Below are 6596 nucleotides of genomic sequence, written 5' to 3'. Positions count from 1 at the left end.
CCAGTTGGCTCCTCGCAGGCGGGCCATGAGAGCCGACTTCAGGTGACGGTGGAAACGCTCCACCAGGCCGGTCGACTGTGGGTGGTAGGCAGTGGTGTGGTGCAGCTGTGTCCCCAAAAGGCTGGCCATAGCTGACCACAGGCTGGAGGTGAACTGGGTGCCTCTGTCGGAGGTAATGTGGGCCGGTACACCAAAGCGGGACACCCAGGTGGCGAGCAGTGCCCGGGCGCAAGATTCGGAGGTGGTGTCGGTGAGCGGGACCGCCTCTGGCCATCTTATGAACCGGTCCACGATAGTGAGGAGGTGCCGTGCTCCTCGCAACACTGGCAGGGGGCCCACAATATCCACATGAATGTGGTCGAAACGCCGGTGGGTGGGGTGGAACTGCTGCGGCAGAGCTTTGGTGTGCCGCTGCACCTTGGCCGGCTGGCAGTGCATGCACGTTCTGGCCCATTCACTGACCTGCTTGCAGAGTCCGTGCCAAATGAACCTGCTGGAGACCATCCGGACGGTTGTCCGGATGGAGGGGTGCGCCAAGTTATGAATGGAGTCGAAAACGCGTCGCCGCCAGGCTGCCAGGACGACGGGACGGGGCTGGCCGGTGGCGATGTCACAGAGTAGGGTCCTCTCACCTGGGCCTACGGGGAGGTCCTGGAGCTGCAAACCGGAGACTGCGGTTCTGTAACTCGGGATCTCCTCGTCTGCCTGCTGCACCTCTGCCAGTGCCTCAAAGTCTACCCCTTGGGAAAGGGCATGAATGTTAGGGCGAGAGACCGTGTCGGCCACGACATTGTCCTTACCCAAGACGTGCCGGACGTCCGTCGTGTATTCAGAGATGTAGGACAGATGGCACTGCTGGCGGGACGACCAGGGATCGGACACCTTTGTGAACGTAAAGGTAAGCGGCTTGTGATCCGTGAACGCGGTGAAGGGCCTACCTTCTAAGAAGTACCTGAAATGCCGGATTGCCAGGTATAGCGCCAACAGCTCCTGGTTGAAAGCACTGTATTTGAGCTTGGGTGGCCGCAGGTGTTTGCTGAAAAACGCCAGGGGTTGCCAGCGACCCACGATGAGTTGCTCCAGCACCCCACCGACTGCCGTGTTAGATGCGTCCACTGTGAGGGCGGTAGGGACGTCCATTCTAGGGTGCACTAGCGTTGCGGCGTTCGCCAAGGCTTCCTTCGTTTGAATGAAAGCGGCGGCGGACTCCTCGTCCCAGGCAATGTCCTTGCCCGGACCCGACATCAGGGCGAACAGGGGGCGCATGATTCGGGCAGCTGAAGGGAGGAAGCGGTGGTAGAAATTGACCATACCTACGAATTCCTGAAGGCCTTTGATCGTGGTGGGTCGGGGGAAATGGCGGACTGCATCTACCTTAGCGGGCAGAGGGGTTGCCCCGTCTGTGGTAATCCTGTGGCCCAGGAAGTCAATGGTGTCGAGCCCGAACTGGCATTTGGCCGGGTTGATTGTTAGATCGTAGTCACTCAGCCGGGCATAGAGTTGACGGAGGTGGGACAGATGCTCCTGATGACTGCTGCTGGCTATGAGGATGTCGTCCAAATAGATGAATGCGAAGTCCAGGTCGCGTCCCACCGCGTCCATTAACCGCTGGAACGTCTGTGTGGCATTCTTCAGGCCGAGGAGCTCGAAAAGGCCGAACGGGGTGATGAGAGCCGTTTTGGGGACGTCGTCCGGATGCATCGGGATTTGATGGTATCCTCGGACGAGGTCTACCTTGGAGAAGATCCGTGCGCCGTGCAGGTTTGCTGCAAAGTCCTGAATGTGCGGCACAGGGTAGCGGTCTGGAGTGGTAGCCTCGTTCAGCCTGCGGTAGTCGCCGCACAGACTCCAGCCCCCTGTCGCTTTGGGCACCATGTGCAGGGGGGAGGCCCATGGGCTGTCGGACCGCCGTATGATCCCCAATTCCTCCATCCTCTTGAACTCCTCCTTCGCCAGTCGGAGCTTGTCCAGGGGAAGCCGCCGAGCACGGGCGTGGAGGGGTGGTCCCTGGATCGGGATGTGGTGCTGTACGCCGTGTCGGGGCATGGCTGCCGTGAACTGCGGTGCCAGAACCGATGGGAAATCCGCCAGGACTCTGGTGAAGTCGTTGTCGGACAGCGTGATGGAGTCAAGGTGTGGGGCCGGCAACTGGGCTTCTCCCAGGGAGAACGTCTGAAAGGTCTCGGCGTGGACCAGCCTCTGCCTCGGCAGGTCGACCAGCAGGCTGTGAGCCCGCAAAAAATCCGTGCCCAGAAGCGGTTGGGTTACGGCGGCCAGTGTGAAGTCCCACGTGAACCGGCTGGAGCCGAACTGTAGCTGCACCGTACGGGTGCCGTAGGTCCTTACTGTGCTGCCGTTCACGGCCCTCGGGGGGGACCCGGTGTCCTGTTGCGGGTGTCGTAACTCGTCGGAGGTAAGACGCTGATCTCGGCACTGGTGTCGACCAAAAAACGGCGTCCCAACCGCTTGTCCCAGTCATACAGGAGGCTATCCCGACGGCCAGCCGCCGTAGCCATCAGCGGCAGCTGGCCCTGGCGTTTCCCGGACACTGGCAGGGCGGGCGACAACGGCGGGCTTCTGTGCCCCACCGCTGGTGGTAGAAACACCATTGTTCGTTGGGCTCCCCACCCCTGCCTCTGGGACTAGCGGGCTCTGCGGCCAGGCCTGGATTGGTTTGCTGCTGGGAGCGTGACCTGGTGATCTGTGCGACGGACGCCCCACTCTCCTTCTTGGCTTCACAGCAAGTCCGCCCAGGCTGCCACCTTCCGGGGGTTGCTGAAATCTGCGTCGGACAGCAGCAGGCGTATGTCCTCGGGCATCTGCTCCAGGAATGCCTGCTCAAACATGAGGCAGGGTTTGTGTCCACCGGCCAGAGACAACATCTCATTCATTAAAGCTGATGGATGTCTGTCTCCCAAGCCATTCAGGTGCAGTAAACGGGCAGCCCACTCGCGCCGTGAGAGTCCGAAAGTCCTTAGGAGCAGGGCTTTGAATTCCGTGTACTTGCCGTCCGCTGGGGGAGACTGTACGAACTCCGCAACCTGGGCCGCTGTGTCCTGGTCGAGGGAGCTCACCATGTAGTAGTAACGTGTGTCCTCTGAGGTTATCTGCCGAATGTGGAATTGGGCTTCTGCTTGCTGGAACCAGAGGTGAGGTTGCAGCGTCCAGAAGCTTGGCAGTTTCAACGAAACCGCATGAACAGATGCGGCGTTGGTCATCTCCGATCCAAAAATCGTTTGGACCGTCGGGGTCACCAATTGTAGCGGTGTGCTACACGCAGCGCTAAAATAACGACACGGAGTCGGTAAACTGCAATTAAAGAAGAAGATTTTATTTGAACTTCACAGCCTTGCTTTAAAGCCTCCCTCATCCTGCCCTCCCCGGGCGCGGATGCTGTAGGGGGCACGTACTCACAAACCCCCGCAGGCTTTTCCCTTTGTTGGTGAAGCAGACCTGGCCTTTGTGTCGGTGCGCTGGCTATTTGTGAGCCGGTTCGAGTGCGCTAGGAAGTGGGTCGCCACACTTTGATAATAAATTTACTTTACTTTACAATCTACCTCATTGTCATCTTGCATTTTATTGCTCACCTGCACTGCACTCTCTCAATAGCTATTACATTTTATTCTGTATTGCTATTGCTTTACTTTATTTTAGCTCAGTGCATCATATAGTGACTTGATCTGTATGAATAGCATGCAAGACAAACTTTTCACTATAGCTGGATATACGTGACAAGAATTAACCAACACTCACATAAATATCAACATCTTCAGATCTTCTGAAGATCTCTGTTCCTCTCAGCTCTAATATCTTGCACAAATTATAAATTTAATTGCTCCATCATTAGTACCCATGTCTTTAGCTACTGAGATCTACATTTCCTCCCTGTATGTTAAACTAGTAATTGGTAAGTGGTTTGTGACTATTATAGATACTGAGATACAGCGGAAAACTTTGTTTTACATGCCATCCATACTGATTATTTCAAAACACAAGTACAACAAGGTATTGCATGCTGTGACTGAACAAACTCACCAGTGAGACACGGAAGCTGGAGGATGTAGAAGTCTTTATTCAGCAAAATGAACAGCAGGCATCTTATTCGAGACACTCCTGGAAGAAGAGACCTACCTGACCCAATAATATACATGACATTTTTTAGGCTAAAGATCAAAGGTAACAGACAGACAAACATACTTTATTGATCCCGAGGAAAATTGGGTTTTGTTACAGTCGCACCAACCAAGAATAGTGTAGAAATATAGCAATATAAAACCATAAATAATTAAGTAATAATAAGTAAATTATTCCAAGTGGAAATAAGTCCAGGACCAGCCTATTGGCTCAGGGTGTCTGACACTCCGACAGGACAGTTCTATAGTTCTATATAGTTATATAGTTCTGTATAATATAGAACTATATATATATATATATATATAGTTACATAGTTCTATAGTTACTGTACAATGTATCTACAATGCTCCCTTTGAATTACATATAGTTTTTAAACACCAAAAATGAATGTTAATCCCCACTGATTCTGGGTAGCATTCATGCAAATCCAGGTATCTGAGATCAAACGGAGTGTTTCTCTATTTGCAAACAACCCCAAAAAGCATATCCAGGAAAACCATTCTTCAGAGCTGCATTTTAAAATCAATCTACAATCCACATTAATGTCTGAAGACTGGCTACTGTTGTCAGAACTTACTATATACCATAACTCTTAGAATAATAAAAATTCTAAATATAGTGGTACAGACTAGAAAAGTGTAGTGCAGTTAGACAAATAACTGCTTTATAAAGCATTGGTCAGATCACACTTGGAGCATCGTGAGGAGTTTTGGGCTCCATATCTAAGAAATTATGTGCTGGCATTGCAGAGGGTCCAGAGGAAGTTCAAGAGAGCGATTCCAGGAATGAAAAGGTTAATGCATGAAGAGCCTTTGATGGCTCTGGGCTCTGGAGTTCAGAAGAATGAAGGGGCGCTCATTGAAAGCTATCAAATTTTGAAAGGTCTGAATGGAGTTGATATGGAGAGGATGTTTCCTACAGTGAGGGAGTCTGGAACCAGAGGGCACTGCCTCAGAACAGTGAGACATCCATTTAGAATAGAGATGAGGAGGAATTTCTTTAGCCAGAGGGTGGTGAATCTGTGGAATTCATTGTCACTAACAGCAATATTCAAGTCACTGGATATATTTAAAGTGGAGGTTGATAGATTGTTGATTTTTCAGAGTTTACAGAGAGACGGCAGGAGAATGGAGTTGAAGGAGAAAATAAATCAGGCATGATGGAATGGTGAAGCAGGCTTGATGGGCCAAATGGCCTAATTCTACTCCTATGTCTTATGATTTTATAATGTACAAGGGCCAAGATGAGGTAAATTGTGAGATCAAGGATTCATCTCATTGTACAAGGCCATTCTATAGTCTGAGAACAACAGGGTAGAAGCTATCCTTGAGCCTGGTGGTGTGTGCTTTTGGGCTTTTGTGTCTTCTTCCAGATGGTAGGAAGGCAAAGAGAGAATGACGAAGGTGACAGGGGATTTTGATTATTCTGGCAGCTTTACCAAGGCAGCAAAAAGTGCAGACAGAGTCCATGGAGGGGACGTTAGTTTCCATCATGAGCTGAGCTGTCTGCATATCTCTCTGTAGTTTCTTACAGTCACGTACGAAGCAGTTGTGATACCAAGCCACTATGCATCTGGACAGGATGAGTTTTTAACATCCCTACTTCTATACTCAGTGCTGTGATTGATGTCAGCCACCATGCCAAAAGCCTCCTTTACTACTCTTTCTACCTGCGATTTCACTTTCCAGAAACTATCGCAAACTGTGATGCATTTGGACTGGATGCTTTCTGTGGTAAAATAGTACACTTCCCTTGTTTTATTCTGGTGTAATCTGTAAGGAGTCCATAAGTCTCTATAAATGTCTTCTAATCATTATACTGTATTTCTACCACTTCCTCTGTAGCTCATTCTGTATACTCACTTCCTACTGTGGAGAAAAAGTTGCCCCTCTTGCCCTCTCTAAATATTTTCGCTCTCATCTGTGCCCTCCAGTTTTAGATTCTCTACACGGAAGGGAAGGAAATATGGCAATCCATCTTATCTAAGCCCCTGAGGATTCTATAAACCTCTCTAAGGAACTCATGTGATCTTTGAAATGAAGACACACAACCTCTGATGGTGGTGAAGAGGAAATTGCAACGTAAACACTGGAATTTCCTCACTAATTCTCTCGAACTTGCTTAAGATGCACCTTAAACAGATGCTTCCGATCAAGAGGCGGCACAGTAGTGTAGTGGTTAGTGCAACGCTTTACAGTACTGGCAAACTGGGCTCAATGCCCACCGTTGCCTGTACATTCTCCCTGTGACCGCATGGATTTCCACCATGTGCTCCAGCTTCCTACCAGAGTCCAAAGACGTGCCAGTTGGTAGGTTAATTGATCATTGTAAATTGTCCTGTGATCAGGCTAGGGTTAAATCAGGGGTTGCTGGGCGATGCGGTTCAAAGGGCCAGATGGGCCTATTCCATGCTATATCTCAACAAACAGACAAACAAATGACTAAATAAAAGACCATTCAGC

Source organism: Hemitrygon akajei, chromosome 7, assembly GCF_048418815.1.
Source record: "Hemitrygon akajei chromosome 7, sHemAka1.3, whole genome shotgun sequence".
NCBI lineage: Eukaryota > Metazoa > Chordata > Chondrichthyes > Myliobatiformes > Dasyatidae > Hemitrygon > Hemitrygon akajei.
The sequence above is the reverse complement of the archived record's forward strand: the minus strand, read 5'-3'. Positions refer to the sequence as shown.